The following is a 24,674-nucleotide window of genomic DNA, read 5'->3' as shown; positions in this document are numbered from 1 at the left end:
AACAGGGAGGAAAAGACAGGGCTAGTCTTTGTTGCCTTGAGGTCATCCAAAGGAAGACAGGAGGGAGAACGTTGTGGGCTCTGGCATTTCTAACACTTGGTAGAACCAATTTCTGGAGGCATCACTGTACTCTAAGCTTGTTTCTGCATTTCATCACTAATGTTCAGAAGCCTGGGGGGCCAGCTGATCACACACTCTAATCCCTGTTTTACTGATAAGAAAATTGAGGAGCAGAGAGCACAAATTATTTTCCCAGTGGCACACAGCTTAAGAAATAGCCCCGCCTCTTTAGTAGAGATGGGGTTTCACCATGCTGACCAGGCTGGTCTCGAATTCCTGACCTCAAGTGACCCGCTCTCCTCAGCTTCCAATGTGCTGGGATTACAGGCGTGATCCACCATGCCTCGCCAAAAGTGCATCAGATTTCTGACCCCCTGTCCCAGAGTTTCTGATTCAGTAGTAGGTCATGGGTAGAGCCCAAGAATTTATTTCTAACAACTTCCCATATGACGCTGAGCCTGCTCACCAGGGCTCTACAACCGGCAGCCATCCCACTAAAGAAATATGGACCACAATTTATTATAATAATATTAGGAATTAAATGTCACATATAGTCTATAAATCATTGAAGAAACCGTTAAATTAGTAATATTTTATTATTAAAAAGAGGGAAACTGGACTTGATTTTAGTGGAAAAGAGCTTTTATTTGTAGTGTTTGAATTTGGTCAAAATTGAATATATTTATTCTATTATTCTAATTTATGTTTTTCATGAAAATCATCCATTTTATCGACTTTTACATTTGCGTTAGTTCACCCAAAGATACTCCAATGATTATTTTATTTTCTCTATGTTTCTTACTATTTTTTTCATTGTCATTCATACAAATAATAAGAATTTAGGTAATGTTTTTCTTTTGGTTATAGATTGTTTTCATCATGTTTAGAGGAGTAGTGTATGCTATTTCTGTTTCAGAATACATTATTGAAGTTTTGTCTGTGTTCCTGAGTATGGAGACATTATATAAATATCTTATGGTTACTTGAAAAGCCACGTGATTTATAGGGCTTGATGTTATGTATTTGAATTGTTCAGTTAATGGAGCATAAAAATTCCCTATAAGTCCCAAAAAACTTTCACATCCTAAGTGATGATCTGTAATGAGTTAAAATGTGTATTAAAGTCTCCTAACCAAATAAATAATGGATAAATTTGCTTCTGGTTAAAAAACAAACTCTACTCTCTCACACAAATCTTTTCTATCTTCAAACGTTTTTAAATGAAAATAATAAAATGTAAAAGTTGTTAACACCTAGAGCAAAGACAACGAGAAAAGAGAAAAGTGCAGATAGAAAACCCAAATATTTGGAGGACAAAGAGCAGCTGAAGCAGAGCAGGGTCATTCACACCCCATGACCTGAATCGGCAAATCCAGTGAAGCAGGAGCTGGGTGCCCTGAGAACCCCAAGATGCTCCGGAGCTGGAGGTGCCCCTAGAACCCGAAGATGCTCCGGAGCTGGAGGTGCCCCTAGAACCCCAAGATGCTCCGGAGCTGGAGGTGCCCCTAGAACCCCAAGATGCTCCGGAGCTGGAGGTGCGCCTAGAACCCCAAGATGCTCCGGAGCTGGAGGTGCCCCTACTACCCCAAGATGCTCCGGAGCTGGAGGTGCTGGGTGTGGCAGGAGGCAGGCTTCAGGTGCCGGACTTTATCCACAGGACTCGCTTGAATGCCTGTGATTAGAGCGGTCAAGTCCTGCCCCTCACCAGCAAAACCGATGACCTTCTCCTCAACCACACCCCTCACCACCTCAGGATGCTGGAAGCTGTTTTGTGGATGAACAGATGCTGTAGACTTGGGGACACAGTACACAGTGGCGAGCTGGGGTGAATAATAGGTAGAAAATGGGGGATTCAGTGAAATACGGAAACAGAACTGCGAGATCCTCAACTTTCTCTTGTTGAGACCTCTAGACACTGACATTTGGAGGTGCCCAGTGGAAAAGCTAAATTAAACCCAATTGTGCTGTCGCAACTCCACCAAATAACAAGGGTGCTCCTCACAAGTCGAGCTCCTCCACGGCATCTCATGCCTTGTTCTTGAAAGGAAGTTTATAGCGGAAGTGTGAATCATTGAAAGAAAATCTGGAATGCAGAAAGAGACGCAAAAGCGAAACAGAACACAATAAGCATACAACAAGAGACGCAGGTCTCGCCTGGGCTCAGTGGCTCACGCCTGTAATCCCAGAACTTTTGGAGTCTGAGGTGGGCGGACCACTTGAGATCAGGAGTTCAAGACCAGCCTGGCCAACATGGCGGAACCCCGTCCTACTAAAAATATAAAAATTAGCTGGGTGTTGTGGTGGGCACCTGTAATCCCAGCTACTCGGGAGGCTGAGGCAGGAGAATCACTTGAACCCGCGAGCGGAGTTTGTAGTGAGCCGAGATCACGCCATTGCACTCCAGCCTGGGCGACAGAGTGAGACTCCATCTCAAAAAAAAAAAAAAAAAGAGACCCACGTCTCCATACTGAGTGAGAATAAACCCCACCACTAGAGAAATTAGAGATAGGCCTTGCAGAGACAGAAGAGGGAAGAAATTTACATATTTAAAAAATACAGGAGTATGTGCCTTTCTAGAATACTATGAACTATATTGTATTATGTTGACATTGTCAAAACTGTGAGATAATTATATTCATATTATACTTTAAAATAAAGATAAAAATAATGTCAGCAATTAAAAAGTCAGACAATAGACTAAGGAGCATATTATTTAGCAATATGGAGGCTTACTACCGGTGGAATGAGCTAAAGGAATTGAATGTGTTTGACTTTGGACAGAAAACCAGAGAGTAGGGGGAGGCAGAACACAGGGAAGGTAGGCGTTTCCCATTTTACGTCCTTTGTTTTTTATTGTTGAAGTATTTACTATATGTATGCATTACTTAAGTGAAAATAAAAAAATTATTTAAAAAATAATAAAAATTAGATGACACTTTTGAGAAACACAAACAATATCTGACTAATATTTGGGTATTTGAAATTAATAACAGACTATATTGACCGGCTGCATCTCTCACGTCCATCCTTTCCCACAGAATCAATGACTGCGTTGCTTCCAGCCCTTCTTCCCACACTTAGGCAATACAATTTACAGAATACATTGGTCATTTTTATTATATCAAAAATCCATTTTATAGAATGATTTAAATCCTAAACCTGCAGACATTCATATGGAAAGTATTTAACCAATTCTGTATCATGTTACTTAGCAGACAGGGTTGCAAATGAGAGAGATCACAGTTCTGAAGTTGGACAAATCTGGTTTTAAACCCTGTTGCTACCAATGACCAGCGATGAGATCTTGGAAGTGTTTTTTAACCCCTCACCTATAAAATGAGGATGATAACAATGGCCAGCTGATAGCGTTGTTGAGTGCCCTCCATGCGATAATGCCTGTGAAACACTTAGCTCAGTGCTTTGGTCTATATGGGAAGTGATAAGTCACAGAATTAACAGCAATGGCCATAGTAATAACCATTACTAAAGAAAGAAGTCTGGTCATCATGTGAAGAAACTGTATAAGTGAAATAGTCTCCAAATCAAATTTTAGTTCTCATGACAGTTTTTGCCTCCCTAAAAAATGTTTGATCTGTGAGTGATAATTAGGATGGACTGATTTGGTGTTAACATCTGTATTTTTAGCACTGCCTTTCCCTAATTAGAGTGGCAACACTGGATGGAAACAAGAGAAAGAACAAAATGACCAGACATTTTCAAAAATTCAATACTCCAATTAAGCAGGAGGCTTGTGTCTCATCTTGTTCTGTATGAACAAACAGCAACAGAAGAAAGACTCATTTCTTGAATTGTTCGCAGGCAGTGAAGACTATGGCTGTGAGAACATCTGGGAGCCAGTGACTTACTTCCAATCTCCTGTGGCTCTGGATGGCTTATTGAATAATAAGACAGGTATTATGGATAAAACTTCTGGCTTTCAGCAAAATTAAGATTTTATTCTTCCCTAAATGCTCCCAGGTGTTATTTCTACTAAGGACTAGAGAATGACTGTTTCAAATGGGTAGATTGAAACTCTGGGACTTTGTCCTCTCAGACTGAGTCAGCAAATCCTCTGCATACTGACTTTTAGCGGACAGTGTAAGTAAGGCTCATCCAGTTAAGAAAGGGGAGCGCTGGTGACCGGGGACAGAACTGTCCCTCGGCTCTCTGCAGAGCCAGGGGGGTGTTTCATTGTGACGGGATCATTTATTAATAATACAGGTTTGCTTCAATATGAACAAAGAGTTCGTTATAGAAATTGAAAAATAAACGACTTACAAGAAACTGGGGATAAAAATATTATGCTCTTTCCACTGACAGTGAAATGAAGCACAGAAAGATGAAGCTCAGCCCTGCAGGCCCCGCGGTGAGCGGCAGAAACAGGCTTTGGAAGCTGAGGCCCCCAGGCTCCCGTCAGCATTCACCCTCCACACGGAGCCCCAGGCTTCTGGGACGTGGCTTCAGTGCTGAGCAAATCTGCCTCTTCTGAAAAGGAATTTCCGTAACGGTGGGAGAATTAGTGTGTCCTCAGAGGATGTTCTCTTTCAGAAGTCATTTCATTCAAAGATAAGAGAAGCTGATATGAGAGCCCAAAAGAAAATGAAGCATGATTAATTAAGCTGGTAAACTAACCAAAGAGATGTATGGCGATGTTAATACTATAATAACCATCATTGTCAATGTGTGAAACTCCAGAATTTACATCACAGAATTACAAACGAGACAAGAAGTGCCTCTTTTGAAGTGGTTATGGTGTTTTAAAGGCAAGTAAATTCCAAATATCCTAGAACATAATTTAAATTTTTAGCTAACATCTCACATATTCAGAAGGCCTAAAAATGTTTTTTTTAAAAGGAATTAAATAGACGTGGAAAATGAACATTTTTCTCTAGAAGGAATTAATGTTTATACATTCCAAAGATATTTCCAGATAGTCTCACTATTAGAACAGTGTTCCAATAGCAAGCTTATTTGTGTATATACGCTACAGATTCTCTGTCTAAATTTACTGAAATTAGAGACAGAACTGGATCTCTACGTAAATTAGCCACTTTTCTATATAAAGCTGGCATATCTCTAAGGGTAGTGTTTTATTTGCAACATATTTGATGCCATCTAACAGAATTCTACCTGTAGAATTATCCTGGAATACCCAAACTCCCAACCCACTATGACCTACAGTAAAAGCCTTTACCTCTACAATGATTTCCACATTTCATTCTTATAGCTTTTTACCCAAATATTATCTAGAATAAGGAACTGCTGACAAGAGGCTTAAAGAAAATATTTTAGGTTCAGATAAGTAGAGGTATGGAATTGATATGATACATTTTGTCTAAAAGTATTAGGAACTGTTCCATAGAGTGTGTTCAACTTTAGATTAATAAACTGTATTAGGAAATATCTTGTAAAGAAAGGTTGAAGGAAGATCAGAACAATGGGCTGTCACATAGCATCATACTTTCCTGTCATTGGGAAAGTGACAACAATGACTGAGAGATGCGCAGATAGCCAACCAGCTGGCGATTGTAGAAACCTCTGCCCAAGAATGAAAAGTCACAAAAAAAGCTACACATAGAACATCCCTCAAAATATTTGCCTTAATGCTTCTGAGAAGCAAATTATAGTCATATTCAAAAAATGCCATGGAGCTCCTAAAAATTAGAACTGGAAAACGAGTGTGAAATGTGATGTGTAAAAGGAGTGTAATTCCACCTTCCCATCGTCTCTATGGGTTCCTCGGACTCTCACCGGGACTCTTACACCCAGTCTGACACTCCACTGCCTTCTCTGCCTGTGACCTCACTTCCACGCAGACACACACGTGTCTTAAGATTCCCTGATTCTATCTTGTTTACCTGGAGGGAAGAAAGAAATAGAAAACGGAAGGTGAGACGAAGATATGGCAATATGTAGTAGAGTAGCCATGCCTAATTTCATGTTATTTATATTGAAATGCTGGCTCACACACACAACTGCAAATTTCTGATTTACTTATGCTCTGTGGATAGGAAATCATTCTGGCCTTCAAAAGCCTGTGGGTCGGTTAATTTCAATCGCTGTGGGCTCATCCAATCAAAACTCTCTTAATTTTACTCCTGAAACTGATGACATGTATTATTGTCTTTTATATAATGTTGATGCTTACATGAAGCCAAGTTCTGTGGATATTTTATGTTCTTAAATGTCCTGGCCCCATAACAGATAAGTTTCTATTTTCCTGAGTGCTTTGGCTTTGAGAGTGTGGACTCCCTTCACTACATACGTGGCTTCTATCGTGGCTGGCTAACATAGTCTCTTTTCCTGAAATATGTGTTTCATGTGTGTGAATCTCAGAATCCTAGCTCCGAGTGGTGAGCAAAGGGAATTTTGTCTGAATATGCACTTTGAAACCAGGCACTGTACTATTGCAGTCTCTCCTGAGAATTACTTCTGCATCATCGTTAACAATCAAGTAAGGTCAGGAAGAGAGGACAGACTGTTGGAAGAAGAAAAGATTTATTATTTTATTAGTTTGGCTTTAGCTGTATATATATATATATATATATATATATATATATATAAAAATGTGCAAATAACATTACTCTTGTGATTTTAAAAACTAACAAGTAGTAAATAATATATTAGAAGTATTTGAGAAATTAACAAGATTCAAGTAGATAATAATTCTGAGAGTTTCAACTTAATGCCTCTAGAGCATTTACTGTTGGATTAATCAGATGATTTTAATCAGTATTTTAATACATGTTGTTTATTAACGCATATTTCCTGAAGCTTCACATCTTCACTTCACAGTCCACACGTGCACCATCAGCATTTACAATCCTTCTAACACCCCACCATCATTTTTATGCATACCTTTTATCATAGCCTCTTGTCTCATGTCCAAGTGCTCTCTCTGTTATTAATAGAAATTGGATATAGATTAGAAACTAGGAAGAGATAAGTAACAATCTGTCCATGTTTGCCACAGACCTTACACATTTTACTGAAGTTATAAATGTATACACTATGCATTATAAAAGTGTAAATTAAAAATTTACATCTCTCTTTCCTTACAACATGTTGGATGACAAGCTCCTCAGAGGCAGTACTATTTTTTAGCTAACACAAAAACTAGTACTGTATCTGGTCTGTCTTAAGAAAGCAATAGTATTTTTGCTGAACTGGCTTAAATTGATAGAGGTTAGCTATCAATATTCTGAAGTAAAAGTGGTTGAATATGTAATAAACAATGTTCAACCAAATTGTTTTTTAATAATGGCTAAATTGCATAAACTAAAACATTGAAATTGCATAAACTAAAACATTTATCTTACACGTAAGAACTAAAACAACACGCATTTCAAATATCAGTGTAAAGAACATCAATAGAATGAAGCTTCTGGAATTGAAACTGAGTGACTGCAACAATGTTATGAGTACAAAACAGACACGATCCTTTTCAAGTTTTTAATAAGCAAATACGTAGCAGCAGAATTTTAAGTTTTCTATATTTTATAAATGTATCATTTTAGCTGTCAATCAGTCATATTTTAATGTTTAAATAAAAAATGCTTTCACTTTCCTTCTACTAAATGATCACATTTTCCTACTTTAAAATTTGGATTCCATTAGTTTTACATTTGTTCTGCCACACATAAATGAAGATAAAGTAATTTTCTGGCAAATTTTTCAGACAGACGGCTATACACTAGAGTTCAGAGCTTGCATGTGGTCGTAGAGCATTCCACATGAACATTTTCCCGCAAGTCAGAGCTCTTCCTTCCATTTCTGTGCTAATAGGACCTGCAAGGCAGGCTGTGTATGAGTATTTGTGGGGAGCAGGAGAGGCAGGGGAAAGAAAGTGATCAAAGCAAATCACCCACCCAGAACCTGCTTGTGTTGCATGTAACACAAATTGTGCTAATTCATCCCTGCTGAGGAACCCATAAAAAACTGCTACCAGGGTCCAAATATCTTCTCAATGGTCTTGCCAATGAAAGAGCAAGAAAATGGCACATGTTTATGTAATAAACCCTGCAGAAACAATTTTAAGCAGAAACTTGTAGCAAAACATATTCAAAAGTAAATTAGGAAAACTACAGTTTGGTTATACACATAATTGAAGAAAAGCAGTATTTTATTTTATTTTATTTTGTAAATTACATTTTTATTTAAGAAGTATGTATCTATAGAAAACTGACAAAACTAACTTTCAGAGTTTGACCTAGTGTTTGGATAGGGAGTGCCAATTACTATGCCAATTAGTGCATAGGAAAGAGAAAGGATTTTGAAACATTTTTAGGATGTTTTCCTGCTTTTAGAATTTTTATTTCAATAGCATTTGGAGGAGAGGTGGTGTTTGGTTACATGGAAAAGTTCTTTAGTGGTGATTTCTGAGATTTTGGTGTACCCATCACCCAAGCAGTGTACACCTTGCACAATGTTTAGTCTCTTATTTCTAGCCCACTCCCACCCTTCCCACCAAGTCCCTGAAGCCCATTACATCATTCTTATGCCTTTGCATCCTCATAGCTTAGCTCCCACTTACAAGTGAGAACACACTATATTTGGTTTTCTATTCCTGAGTTACTTCACTTAGAATAATGGCCTCCAGCTCCATCCAAGTTACTGCGAATGCCATTATTTCATTTCTTTTTATGGCTGAGTAGTATTCCGTGATGTATAAATGCCACATTTTCTTTATCCACTTGTTGGTTGGTGGACATTTAGGTTGGTTCCATATTTATGCAATTGCAAATTGTGCTGGAAGAGCAGTATTTTTAAAGTGGAACTTTGTAGAAGTTCTGCAATTTACTTAGAAATCATGATACAAGAATCTGACGATTTAAGTGAAGACCAGCATAGGACATAGACAACCTCACTATAATCTACAGAGAGAACCGTAATCACATTTCCCGTAGTTCCACCAGCCTAGCTTCCATGAAAACTTGAGAGAGGTGATAGAGAAATGAATAGACTGTGTGAGTTACTCACTCTGTCGTCTACCATCTATCCATCTGTGTGTGAACATGATCTTCAGGACGTTGAACACACACTCCCTGCTATAACATGCTGTGAATCTGGGGATGTTTCTACATGTTTTTTTCCCATAGGCAAACATCCAGTACCTAGAACAGTGCCCGGCACACAGTGAGTCTTCAATAAGTGCACGCTAATATGAATGAATGAATGCTATAAGCACTTCTATTTTTGCTTCCCACTGTCCCATGAAACCCATTCAATACTTGCGGTCCAGTCCCTGCCCTTGAGTGCCAATGCAGACAATTGCCACTACTTTTTGGATCACTCTTAGATAATAGAAAGGCCCATGAAAACTTCAAGTAGCAAATACTATCTCTAGTAATGTAAAATTTCCTTTTCCAGATGATGTTAGAAAGCGCTAACTTGATTTGAAGTTAAATCTTAGTCCCTGCCCTCAGCCTATACTTAGGAGGGGTAGGGGGAAGTGTCCTTCCTGCTTCCATCAGCTGGGGTTGGGGAAGGTTGGATATCAAAGTGGCCAGATGACCGTTTGTGCTTCTTACATGATCGTGACGGTCACAAGTAGATGCGCTGCTTTCCAGACCTTGCAGAGGTTTGCGAGCTGACTTTCTTGCACAGACGCTTTGTGAGTTATTTAAAGGCGCCTCTACTAAGCCTCACAAGTGCAACTCCTATGCCATGGGCAGTGCCTTTCCTTGAGCCTGAAGCTTTCAATCCAGTTCCAGCTTCTATTCATGATGATCCTGCCAGCCTGTGATCACAGGGGTTCCCTTACCCTGGAAGCAAAACCCCTTAGGCAAGATTCATTTTTACTAGTTTGATTTAGTTAGTTTTTATAGATACACTCTCACTCTGTCATTCAGGTTGGAGTTCAGAGGCATGATCCTGGCTCACCGTAGCCTTGCTCTCCTGGGCTCCAGTGATCCTCCTGCCTCAGCCTCCCAAGTAGCTGAGACTACAGGTGCACGCCACCGTGCTGGGCTTATTTTTTATATTTTTTCAAGAAATGGAGTCTTGCTATGTTGCCCAGGCTGGTCTTAAACTCCTGGCCTCAAGCACTCATCCCACTTGTGCCTCCCAAAGTGTTGGGATTAGAGGCATGGGCTACTGTACCTGGCCACAATTCATTTTTAAGTGGAACCAGTATGATTATCTCTGACCTGAGTAGTCACACTCCTATTAACTTGCATGGGTACAGAGCTCTCTTCCCCATAAGCCCCTGCGGCTTTCTCAGGCATGATTGTGGCATCAGTGCCCTGTGGCCCTTTACCTGCAAATTTGCCAAGGCATCCTTGAAAGCCCCCCTCAGTGGCCTCGGGTGGAGGTGCTATGACTCCCTAAGCGGAACATCACCCTTCATTCCTCTCCACATCCTCTCTGCATTTCTCACAACTTCCTTTCCAGTCTTCCTCCACCTTTTGCATTTTGATCTTTGGTGAAGGAATCCTACAAAGAGACCCAAAAGTCATGCAACAAGTTTTGAAGTTAAAAGTTCAGATTTGTAATAATCTTCTCTTTGTAGTCTGTGTCAAACTTTACTTTGATTATTGTTATCAATTGTGCCTGGGTGTCTAGGTTGAAACACCTAATTTATTAGCCACTACGTATACATATAAATATACACCCAGGGATGGCAAATTATTTTAATTCCCAGGCCAGTTTTGATTCATTCTTGGACTTGTCAAAGAGCACAAAAGTTGAGGAGACCCAAGCTCTGGGGCAAGGATATCTCCATTGATGAATGATGCCTGCCAAGGGAGCAGGAACTGGAGTCAGCAACACCCCTCTCGCTGAACAGGACCTTTGAGGGCAGATGCCTCATCTGTTTGATTCATGTCATATTCCCTGTCCCAGCAATGTGCCTGGAGTCAAGTAGGTGCTCAATAAATATGTATTGGATATGTGAACAAGAGCTAGAATATGCAGATGAATGGCTACAGAAACAGAGAGTTGAATTAACCTCATACATAATTCTACATTCATTTTATATGCACAAATTAACTATCTGACAAGCTAGATATTGTTTAGCATGCCATAGTATAGGCTCAATTATTTTCAGCTAATTTCTTCTTATCTTTATAAGAGTAATTTATAAAACCCTAAGGCAATATAATTCCTTGAGGCATTATTAAGGACATAAACTTGAATTCAATTCACATGACAATTATGACCATTTTAACATACTTTCAAAGAGATGCCTGAACAGGGCCAATTGCCGGCTGTGTTGTCACACAAAATATGGTTTTAAATAAAGCTAACCTGAGTTTTCAGAATATTTGAGTATGTTAATATAATGTCTCCAAAGGAAAATGACAGATAAACAGAGATCTATAAATTGATGACTCTGTGGCCCTAGGTACATATTAATTGATAATGCTTGATAATTATATCTCTTCTATTTGTTGGTATTAAATTAATAGTGAGCTTAATGGTCAGTAAGTAATTGACGATACAGATCTGAAGGTAGCATTGAGAACACTATGCCCCTATACATGTTAATGTAGTTACATTGTAAGAGATGAGGTCATGAGAAAGAAGACCAGTTTTAATCAATTTTATTTAATAAAAATGTTGATTAAATCAGTATTTCTGGAGTGGTGGCATTAATCTTTCAGTTTCTTATATGGACGAATATGGGAAGTGTCTATGTCAAAGTTACCTTCGTGTGAGGATTAAACATTGTAAACATTTATCTGGAGAATTTCTCCACGGAATGCCACAAATGTGGAAATTAAGAAGACATCTGCTATTTGGCTACTTTTTAAAAATATTTCCTTTCAGTATTTAATTTCATTGGGACTTATCTTGTTGCAGAGTATTTCAGATAGTTAGGTTGCTGTTATATAAATTGACAGTGGACTTAGATAACTAAACAGTCAAAAAGGGGGAAAAGTACGCAGTAGGTATCATGCAAATCTATTTGTTTCAGATATACATATTATCTATAATACATTTTATAGAAAAAATATTATATGTTGTCAAATATATATAGTTTTCCTTTGAAGACATTATATTAGCATACTCAAATATTCTGAAAACTCAGGTTAGCTTTATTTAAAGCCATATTTTGTGTGACAACACAGCCAGCAATAGACCCTGTTCAGGCATCTCTTCGAAAGGTATTTTAAAATGGTCATCATTGTCATGTGAATTGAATTCAAGTTTATATCATTAATAATGCCTCAAGGAATTATATTGCCTTAGGGTTTTATAAATTATATTGCCTTAGGGTTTATAAATTACTCTACACCTGTAGAGCAATATTTATTTTATATATTTATAATATATTTCTAATATTTATAATATAAATTATATTATACTTAAGTTATTATATTTATCTTAAATTATACTTATAAAGAGTAATTTATATGTTGTCAAAAAATATTTTATCCATGGTTTGCAAATCCGAGGTAGATGATACAAAAGGTGAAAAAAACTAGTCTGAAAAATAGAATCTCAAGACCCACACAAGAGCAACTGTTTGACCTCAGGCAAAGTTACTCCAGTTCTCTGAATTTTGGTTTTCAAATATGCGATAAGAGTGGGTTAAACTTCACAATTACTAAGAAATTTTTAGAAAGTGCAAATTTTGCAAATGAAATCCTAGTTAACAGAACCCTTATGCAAGAAGAAACATGGAATGCCATGGAAGATACATATTCTTGGTTATAATGAATTGTGAATTGTTGTATGTGGGCAAGTGGAAAGAAACATAGTATCCCTTAATGACACAATTCATCACTATCTGTAAGCACAGGCAGCATTCACAAGGCGGAGGAGTTGAGGGAACATGAGTTACATGGGACAAATCTTCCTATTAATGTTCAAGGAGCATGTCTTCCAATCGTTTTCAGTAGCATCATTTGTACACATGAAAAATATCTCATTTCAATAATAAGAGCAGGGTCTAACTCTGAATGTGTTGGATATTGTTTCCATAATGCTAATATTTCAGTGTGGCAAACTTCACCACAATTTTATTCTTGATAACCAATCTACAGGTGTAGAGAAATGTGTATGGGGTTTAATTCAATTTTAAAGTAAATTAATGTTATTATTTGAGTGCATTCAGTGGAACACTAAAAGAAAATATTTTCAAAGACCATTCTCAAAACTAGGAGAAGAAATAAGGTTTTGAGTTTGAGTAGATCCTATAACCATCCTAAACAGGCAATATGGGCATTCTAGACATGGATTTGCGCTATTTACTTAGGTATACTTAGGGAAACGTGCTGTACGATGCACTGATGTCAACTCAGTACCCATTTGGAGCATCCACTTTGTGCTAATGCTGTGTGAGGCTCTGGGGGCTGAGACAGAAATAGGTAGTTCACTGACCCTTGAAATCTTACCGTGTATCAGCTCCTGCCTGCTGCTGCTGTGCCCGGTACCCAGCGTCCTCAACCTGAAAATCTAGTCTAACCAAAGCCCTGATCCAGTCCCAGCTGACAGTGCATCCCAGGACTACCGCGGAGGACAAGGGGATTTATTTCCTGTCCTGAACCCAGTATCTACAATCCAGTGTCCACTTATGCTTAAAGTAAAGCCCGGTCATACCCTTTTTGTCCTGAGGACTGGCCTTTTCCTTGTATTCCCAAGAGAACCTATTTCTGCCACTGGGACTGGGATTTTTACCCTGAAATGTTGCCTGTTTATCTTGACCCCAAATCCAGTAAGCATTTACAAACCTCCAGCCTCAAGGGCTGGAAATATTCCCTCCACCCTCCCACGGCCAGCTGGGGCCTCACTTCATGGCAGATCTCCCCGCAATTAAGAAGATAACATTCTCCAACCACATCTTTACGTCTGTCTAGTGACTTTCTGCTTCCGTGTCCTACTCAACAGGTTAACCTCTGGGACAGCAACACTACCACAGTTGTCTCCAGGGTTTCCACTGCTCCCGGACACTGTTGTACAAAACATCAGCCTTCCCCAGGTACAGACGGCACTCCACAAGGAGAATCCCATTAGCCCCGATTCCGACTGTACCCATTTTTCCTTTACCTCTCTGTGGAGGCCCTAACACGCCTCACAACTGAGAAGCAACGATTAGAAAGTGAGGCCGGGCGCAGTAGCTCCTGCCTGTAATTCCAGCACTTTGGGAGGCCGAGGCATGTAGACACCTGAGGTCAGGAGTTCAAGACCAGCCTGGGCAACATGGTGAAACCCCGTCTCTACTAAAAATACAAAAAAATTAGCCAGGCATGGTGGCAGGTACCTGTAATCCCAGCTACTTGGGAGGCTGAGGCAGGAGAATCACTTGAACCCGGGAGACAGAGGTTGCAGTGAGCCGAGACCGCGCCACTGCACTCCAGCCTGGGCAACAAGAACAAAAACTCCGTCGCAAAAAACAAACACACACACACACACACACACACACACACACACACACACACACACACACAATTAGGAAGTGAAGCAAACACTATAAATATCAAAACGAACATATCAAATAGAAATAGCTAATTGCACACTCTTCGCTACGCTAATCCCTTCAAGATTTTTGATTGGGACAATGCACAGTGGCCTCTGTCAGGGCACGTGTAAAATAATATTGCTTCTGAGAAGGAGCTTCTTTGGATTTTACCATTTAAATAATCGAGATGCAGAACTGGACATTTTTCACATGATAATTTTTCCTCTCAAATGCAAAAGACTTTTTAAAGCTTCATGACGAACATAATAAAACTTAAAAAAAAAGTAGCATTATTCAAGACTCCGAGTGTAAGTTATTTGTGAAATGTTCTGAATGGCTCATGTGCATTCTCTGCTGCCACTTGCCTGAGATGAATGAGAGCAGAGGGCAGCCTGAGCTCACAGAGTCGTTGCTATTATTCAACTGCTATTGACAGCCTCCCAGAAGGCCAGATTAACAGAGCACAACCTGTCAGGTTCTGCTTTGAAGGCTGAATCTTCACAGTGAGAAGAGGTAAATATCAGAGGAAAAACGCAAGACTGGTTTACCCGAAATGGCAGAATCCAGAAGAGCACCATTACTTCACGTGGAGAGTCCAGCTTCTCTCCACCTATGCAGTTTCCTCTTTCTTCTAATAACAAAACACTCACATTTTACAGAATTTTATAAAGGTACTTCAGTTTTCACCATTTTCTTCCCAAAATATTTTTGTCTAACTCAGTGACTGTCCCTTATCTTTCTTAGAAAGATAATATTTATGATTTTATTTTTGAATATCTTCTAAAACACATATATTGCCCTAATCTCAAAAGGAACTGTCTCGTCATGCCTCAGGTGGATCTGCTGTCTTTCTTGTGACGTTGTTCCCGTGAGAAAAGCCACTTGGAGGAGGACTTGGAGAAGGTGTGCTCAACACCATTTTTTTCATTTTTTAATCTCAGACCTACTAATTATGCATGAATGGGTTTTGTTTCTTTTAAGATGTATGTTTTATGTGTTCTAAAACTTAAAATTTGTTTAACCATCCAAGTTGCAGCATAATAGATCTGATTGCTCTGAGAGTCTTCAAAATCATTGACCAGACAAAGCGTTTATAATCATTACGGAGTACAAATCACAATAATTATGGCAGCAGAAGCAATCAGATCAGCAAAGTTTCAATTTGGCTATTTCACTACTAATTATCCAAATATATTTGGGTTTCTTTGGACATTTTTATTCCAAATGGAACTTTAAAAAATAGAAAAAAATCAAAACAATCTAACATGAAACATTCAAACTGAGTTCAACACATCATTATTCAGGACGCGTAGAGGAGCAGTTAAACAGAGAAAGTGCACCAGGCAAAGTGTGATTTTCCACTTCTTAGCTCTGCTACTCGCTGTGTGACTCTGGACAAGTTACCTAACCACTCTGTGTCTCAGAATAATCTTCCCTCTTTCTCCCGTGGGTTGCAAGGGGCTAATGAACTGAATCTGGTCTGGGCCACCTCTTATGTCTCCTGTGGAGGTGTGTGGCCAGTGCCATTCTTCAGAATCTGTGGGCGCTTGACACCAATACAGCTTATATGTGGGGCCTCAGACATATAAAATTAGATACATTATCTTGAATATAATTACCTTGCATTCTTGTAGCACTGTATATACACTACTATCCCACTTACTATGTTTTCTAACTATTTTAATTTGAAAAGTTTCAAACCTTCAGAAAAACTGTAAAAATCATAAAAGAATACCCATATACTACTTCCACTAATTGTTAACTTTTTTTACATTTGCTATATATATATATATATGTATGTATGTATAGGCTGAGTCATCTGAGAGTAATGACTCCAAATATTTTAGCATATTTTTCTAAGAGAAGAATATTGCCCTAAATAAGCACAATACAACAATCATATTTGGTAAATTTGGCATGAAGACAATACAGTTTTTCCAACCATGTTCTTTTTTATTTTTTTTTATTTTTTATTTCTGAGATGGTGTTTTGCTCTTGTTGCCCAGGCTGGAATGCAATAGTGAAATCTCAGCTCACGGCAAACTCCGCCTCTCAGGTTCAAGGGATTCTCCTTCCTCAGCCTCCCGAGTAGCTGGGATTACAGGCATGCGCCACCACGCCCGGCCAATTTTGTGTTTTTAGTAGAGACGGGGTTTCGTCATGTTGTTCAGGTAGGTCTTGAACTTTCGGCCTCAGGTGATCCACCTGCCTCAGCCTCCCAAAGTGCTGGATTACAGGCATGAGCCACCGTGCCCAGCCCCAATCATGTTCTTTATAGCAATATTTTCTCTGATTCATCATCAAATCTAGGATCTTGCATTACATTGAGTTGTATTATGGCACTTATGTTAACCTTGCTTTGGTATTTTATCTTAGTCTCCCAGGATTAGGCTAGATTATAAATGCCCGATGACACATGCAGTACTAATTAATTAACTAACCTCCATACTCTTGGTGTAGGCGCAGTTCTTGGCGCATTAAAGGGTCTTGGTACCCATTGGATGTAAGACTGATTGGAGGCTATTAGTCAGTTTGCCCCATTCTTAAGTACCAACCGTGAAATTCAACAAAGTGGTATTTCATATTCTTAATAGATAGAAGAGACTGAAAAGCTTTTTTGCTTTGTCCAAATCCTTCCTTCTTAGATGACATACCAAAGAGTAACTTGCCAATATCATAAAGGAAGGGAGCACCAGAGCAGAAGCAGAACCCAGCACCCAATGCCCAGCGCGTCATGCCCTTCCACACACTGCCCTTCCACGCACTGCCCTTCCACGCACTGCCCTTCCATGCACTGCCCTTCCTTCCACGCACTGCCCTTCCTTCCACGCACTGCCCTTCCACACACTGCCCTTCCACGCACTGCCCTTCCACGCACTGCCCTTCCACGCACTGCACCAGCTTTCACAGCCCCTCAGAATCCACAATACACGTGTAAAGCGTAGATTCCTCCCTAAGCCTCTACTAATTTGGGCAACTTCACTAAAGAAAAGAATAAGCTTAATTTAAAATCTTGCAGGGTCCTTCTCTGGTCTGAGCTATTCACATTTAGAAAAACAATCATGGCACTGAAACGGCCTTTCGTAATTGAGATAGATGTGGATCGGCTATCACAGTGCATCAAACAGCAAGCTATTTTCCCTCATCACATGGCACATTGTGCAGTGTTTAACTGGAGTGCTGAAACAGGAATATCACAACCAATTTAACAATTAGCATTTTCCAAGACAATAGACACATTATTAGATGGAACAGTAGCACACACTTTCAACAGAGACCCATTGAACCACTACTTAATGGCTGCTTTAGTCCTCTTCATGTAGGCTTAATGAACGAGGACGGACATTAGGGACAATTTATTTGGAAATTAATTTAAAAACATATTTTATTCTTTCTTGTAAATTTGTTTGAGCTCATTGTAGATTCTGGATATTAGCCCTTTGTCAGATGAGTAGATTGCAAAAATGTTCTCCCATTCTGTAGGTTGCCTGTTCACTCTGATGGTAGTTTCTTTTGCTGAGCAGAAGCTCTTTAGTTTAATTAGATCCCATTTGTCAATTTTGGCTTTTGTTGCCATTGCTTTTGGTGTTTTAGACATGAAGTCCTTGCCCATGCCTATCAAACAACCCCATCAAAAAGTGGGCAAGGTATATGAACAGACACTTCTCAAAAGAAGACATTTATGCAGCCAAAAGACACTTGAAAAAATGCTCATCATCACTGGCCATCAGAGAAATGCAAATCAAAACCACAATGAGATACCATCTCACACCAGTTAGAATGGTGATCATTAAAAAGTCAGGAAACAACAGGTGCTGGAGAGGATGTGGAGAAATAGGAATACTTTTACACTGTTGGTGGGACTGTAAACTAGTTCAACCATTGTGGAAGTCAGTGTGGCGATTCCTTGGGGATCTAGAACTGGAAATACCATTTGACCCAGCCATCCCATTACTGGGTATATACCCAAAGGATTATAAATCACGCTGCTATAAAGACACACGCACACGTATGTTTACTGTGGCACTATTCACAATAGCAAAGACTTGGGACCAAGCCAAATGTCCAACAATGATAGACTGGATTAAGAAAATGTGGCACATATACACCATGGAATACTATGCAGCCATAAAAAATGATGAGTTCATGTCCTTTGTAGGGACATGGATGAAGCTGGAAACCATCATTCTCAGCAAACTATTGCAAGGACAAAGAACCAAACACCACATATTCTCATTCATAGGTGGGAATTGAACAATGAGAACACATGGACACAGGAAGGGGAACATCACACACCGGGGCCTGTTGTGGGGTTGGGGAGGGGGGAGGGATAGCATTAGGAGATATACCTAATGTTAAATAACAAGTTAATGGGTGCAGCACACCAACATGGCACATGTATACATATGTAACTAACCTGCACGTTGTGCATATGTACCCTAAAACTTAAAGTACAATAAAAATAAAAAATAAATAAAAATGTGAAAGAAAACAAAAAACAAAAAAACACATTTTATTCAAGCAATATAATTTTCCATGTGTCTTCCAAAACTACCCATAAAGAAAATAATGTGGATTTTAAAGATTAACTTCCTTGGTGATATTCTCTGGCATACATATAAATTCCTTGGCATTAGTATAACAATATTAATCAATATATGTTATCATTTCACCAACTTAAAAATATAGTTTACATCCTTAAGAAGAACTCAATTCGTATTATAATTCATAATTTTACCCTAGTAAAATTATCCATCTCCTATAAAAAAATTGTCAAACCGCAATTTTCCCTGCGACAGGAGAGGAAGAGTGGGGTTACTTTGGGAGTGAAAAATCAAAGAGATAAAGTTCACTTTGTTTCTGGAGTCATCAGGCAGATAGCCTCTAGAGGACTGCCCGCTCTACTAAAACATTTTCTTCTCTTGATAAAATGCATAGCTATCAGTGGAAAAAAGGCAACGTGTCATGTAGTCTGTAAAATAATCAGATGAGGGAAAGGAATGTGTTGGGGTTGTGTGGACCAAGAGGTTAATCAAAGTGGCGATGAGAACAACAGACGTAGCTACAAAACTGCTGAAGTGCACCATTGTTTAAGCATTTGTAGTTGTTGTCTATGTGCCTTTCTCCTTTTACTAGAATGTTGGCAATTTGAGGGTAGAAGATATAGGGTTTTTTGTTTGTTTGTTTTTGCCTGTACTCCCCAGGGTTTCACCAAGTGCCTTAAATGTGGGAAACGCTCAAGGAACATTTGCTAGATAAAGGTAGGAAGGAAATGAGGGAGGAATAGAAAAAGGGTGGATGGTAGGAAAGGAGGAAGGAGGGAGGGAAAGAGGGAAGGAGGAAGAAAGAGAAAAGGAAGGGACCAAAGAAGGAAGAAAGAAAGGGAGGACCATCGGAAACAAAAAAGGAGGAAGGAGGGAGGGAAAAAAGGAAGGAGAAAGAAAGAGAGAAAAGAAGGATGGAAGGAAAGGAAGAAGGAGAAGGGAGGGAGGGAGAGCAAAATAAAGAGAAAAAGGGAGAATGGTAAGAAAGGATGAAGGAGGGAGGGAAAGAAGGAAGGAGAAAGAAAAAGAAAAAAGAAAAGCAGAAAGGGAGGGAGAGAGGAAGGCAAGAAGGGAGAGACGGAGAGAGGGAGAAAGAAAGAAAAAGGGAAGAAGAAAGGAAGGGAGGGAGGAAGGGAGGGAGGGAGGAAGGGAGGAAGGAAGGAAGGAAGGAAAAAGGGAGGAAGGAAAAGAGGGAGGGAGGGAAAAAGGAGGATGGTAGGAAAGGAGGAAGAAGGGAGGGAAAGAGGGAAGGAGAAAGAGAGAGAAAAGAAGGATGGAAAGAAAAGAGGAAGGAGAAGACAGGGAGGGAGAGGGAAAGGAAAGAAGAAAGGGAGGAAGGGAAGATGGTAAGAAAGGAGAAAGGAAGAGAAAAAGGAAGGATAGAAGAAAGGGAGGCAGGGAGGAAAGGAGTGGACTGATGAACCAAGAACTCTCCCGATGGAATCCAACCCTTTGGTCTCCTCCCATGGCATTGCTTCCCCCAGATTCTTTGGTTGGAGTATTTTTGTTTCCTGTACTTTGTTATTCTCTGCCTGGCACCACAAGGAATCTCAGTTCTCATGAAATGCAACCACAAGATTTCATCTTCCAGAAAGCTTTTTACCACTTATCCTATTCCTGTCCAGTGTTTTGACTGATATCTGAAAACAATGGCATTGGATCTGCAGGCGGATTTAAGGGAATTTAGTCCGAATCCCTCACTAAGAGATGAAGAAATGGAGACACAAAGAGATGGAGTGATTTGTCCTCCTTCAAACAGCCAGCTCACAGCAGAGCCAGCTCTAGAAAACAGATGTTTTGGGTTCCTGATGTTTTTCTTTTCTCTCTTGAAATGGTTTCAAACTTTCACTAACAGTCTTGCTGTTCCATTGCATCATTACCCATAAATATTTTATAATGCATCTCCTACAAAAAAAAATTCCTCTAAAGCCCCAGTACAATAATCAAACTAGACAACTTAGTATTAATATATTACTACCCTCTGATTCACTTACACCACTCGCGTTTCACCAATGGGTCAAGAATATGCATTTCAGCAAAGGGTGCAATCCAGGACTCTACTAGGTGACTCTGTCTCTTTAATCTTCCATTTCCAACAATGCCTCCTTGATTGCTGGTTTCCTTGGCATTGCTGGTTTCCTTGGCTTCCATGACTTTGACACTTTGGAGAATTACGGGCCAGTTACTTTAAAGAATTTCCTTCACTCTGGCTTGTCTGATGTTTTCTCATGATTGCATTCAGGTTATGCATTTGGGGCAGAAATATTACAAATATGATGTTGTGTTTTCATGGTACCCAAACAGGTGTTAGATAATTTTGATTTGTCCTATTTGGTAATTTTCACCTTGATCATTTGATTAAGTTAATGTCTGTCGGTTTCTTAGATGTAAAGTTACTCTTTATCCCTTTGTAGAGATACTTTCAGAGAGTATCCCATTCCTCACCAAACTTCCTGCCACTAGTTTTAGCATTCATTGATGTTTCTTGCCTGATTATTATTGTGATGGCTGACAAATGATTTTCTCCTTCCTTATACATTAGTCAGCTAGTCTTCTACAGTAAGGAAAAGGTTTCTTCTCATTTGTATTGATGCTAAAATTGTCCCCAGTTTGGCTACCTGGTTTCCATATCCTTTTGAAATGTCCTCATCCTTCTTTGAGTACCTCCTTATTTTTAGCACAATAAGATACCTCGTGTTTCTTTTGTAAGGTCCCTGATCCATCCCTAGAATAACGATTTCTCCTAGGGGTCTTGGTTCTTAGACCGATGCCTGGATTTTGGATACCAATATGTGGATGCTAAATAGACTAAGTGTGAGTGCCTGTGTCACCGCTCTCAGACCCTCTCATCGGACAGAGCTGGCGAATCTCTGCATGTAAATGCATGCACACACTCCACATATATATGTACCCACACATGCATCTTCAGCAATGGTTATTTCCATAGGTATCTGTCTATAGTTCTACACTGAAAACCATGAGTTTAAACCAACACCTGCAATTCCCATCTAATACCACAGGGCTCACTCCAGTTTTTTCCCTTTTCCTGTTTCCAACAGTGAGAACCCCGGCTCTCTTTATCTTCACTGCCCCAGTGCGTATGCGTCCCCATCCCCAGTCTTCACTGGGATGCTCTCTTCACCCTTTCTGGCCTCTCCACTGTGCTCCCAGTGCCAGTGCCTCCTCCCGTTGCTTGCACTCCAATGTCCATGCAGGGCTGCCATGCCATCATCTTTGTTCCACCCAAGATGCCCTCCTCACCCCATTCTCAGGTTCATACCCCATGGAGGGCCACTCCACCAACACCCTTACTCAAACAACCTTGTTCTCTCTCTTAGGTTCCAGTACCCCTTTCCAGGCCAGGTCACAGTCATCCCTCCCCAACCTATGGACTTCCCCTCTTCCAGTCAGCCTTCCACGCCCATCACTGTACCCCAACCCCTGCCTCCTGCAAGGAGGGCCCTTCACCTGCTCCGACTCAACACCCATCCATGGAACATCCATAGGCATCCCGCCAGCCTCTCTCTGCGCAAAAACCCTGCTTGCCCCCAGGGCTTCAACAGCCCCGCAGCCTGCACAGAGGCCATCTGGGTCTGTTCAGGCAGCTGCACCTGCACTGTGCCATGGGTCCCACCTCGCAGATGCCCGGCTCAGCCCACCTAGTGGCTCTCAGTGGTTTTCAGGTTGAGGACGAGGGAGGAAGAGAAAGAGTCTGAACTTACAGAGAGACTTCATGTTCTACCTAGTTAGTGTCTATATCTTCAAGTAGCATTATTAATATGTCTCTTAAAAATCTAAGACAGACAAATAGTCTATCTATTTACAGGATCATACATATTCCTATAAAAAACAAATACACAGAACAAATAATGCATCTTCTGGGCTACTCAACAACTACTCGTTGGCTGAAAAAAGTCTATTTCTGTTACCACATACGTGGTGCTTCCACTGAAATTGAACTTCACATAGCATTTTGTGAGGGGCATAAACTGTATTGTGATTTATAATTAATGTATTAGATCCATATAAACAACTGAATGAATAAATTCTATCCAGCTGTATTTTGGCAATCGTTCACACTTTTTTATATTCTAGCAATGAGTGCCAAAAAGTTCTCTTCTCTTAGTAGATCTTTATAATAAAAAATCTATAGTAATGCCTTATTTTGAACTAAATCATTTCAATAGGTAAGGTGACAGAATTGTGGCTGAAATCTATACCATCAAATTGACAATAAAATGTCTATTTTCTGACTAATTTGATTTGAAACAGCCATAACCTTCTGTCATAATACTGGCCCCAAAGTGAATGTCTCATTACATCTCATCATTTGCAAAACTGAAGGAAAATCTATTCTTACAATAAACCCATACTGAAGAAATAAAAATTTAAAATAGTCAATGCCAAAAGCTAGAAACCTGAGTCAATATAAGCTACTGTTTTTATTTAATTCAGAATTTGTGTCTTCTGAAAACTTTGGTTTCTGTTTTAATAGCAAATTTTGTTATGTTTCTATTGGTTTATGAATATCTAAGTATTATAACAGTCTCATAAACAATGCACTGTATATACACACAGAAAATGACAAAGACAGACTACCTGTTTTAACATTCAGACTTTGGGGCAAATGGAAATTTTACAAACTGGGAAATGAGAGAAGGCTGGGAACTGGTGGGAGTAAAATAGACAGTTTCCACGTAACCACACTCAGAAGCTAAAATCAGTTCTATGATAACTTAGACCAAGGAACTGAGCATTGGAAAGGATTTATGCAATAATTTAAAGATGTGGTTTGTATTGCATTGAATTTAATAAGACAGCATTTCTCTCATACAGCAGACACTTGAATATCCTGTGTCTCACTGTCTTAAATGAACACTGCTTTCGTTGTGTGGGTCAGGATAAAGTACGAACATCTTAGAATCTTTCTAATCTGTCGATTTTCCATATGTTTGAAATTTTCAGAGGCTGAACTCAGCTGGTAAAGTCTTCCTCTGCTGAGGAAAGCAATGAAGTTGTATTCAGCTCCTTTCACTGTGAATGGTCGGAAAGCCCTGCCTCCTAGGAACATGGCTCTTTCAACAGTGCCCCGTGATTTTCACGGCGTTTATCACACATAATCCTCCCCAAGCAATCTGGCAATCCCGCAGCAGCTCCAAGTTTTTGTGCCATCTGCAACCATCCTTTTCTTTAAAACAGGACTCTGCCTCTTCCTGGCCTTAGTCTGTGATTCTCTAATATCAAGTAGCCTATAACCACGCACACTGTGATTCTAATCAGATTAGCATGCTTTAATCACGATCTTTATTTCTGTGGCTTATTTTACACTAATTAAAGCCAGTAAAATTTCCACTGCTAATTTAATTAACGAAGCCACTCATCCTTGTCAGGCAGCAGCTTTCTTGCTTCATCCACAAATGAAACAGAACCCGAAGCCTGCAGGTGCCTCACTTAAAACACCATTCCAGAAGGCAGCTGCTGTGCCTGTCTCTGACCAAGGACATTTCTCAGAAGCTCCTTTATATACTGGCAGCTGCAAGGAGCAGGCGCAGTGGCTCACGCCTGTAATCTCAACAATTTGGAAGGCTGATGTGGGAGGATCACCAGATCCCAGGAGTTCAAGATCAGCCTGGGGCAATATAGAGAGACCCAGCCTCTATCAAAAA

This window comes from Gorilla gorilla, chromosome 3 (assembly GCF_029281585.2).
Source record: "Gorilla gorilla gorilla isolate KB3781 chromosome 3, NHGRI_mGorGor1-v2.1_pri, whole genome shotgun sequence".
NCBI classification, from domain to species: domain Eukaryota; kingdom Metazoa; phylum Chordata; class Mammalia; order Primates; family Hominidae; genus Gorilla; species Gorilla gorilla.
The sequence above is the reverse complement of the archived record's forward strand: the minus strand, read 5'-3'. Positions refer to the sequence as shown.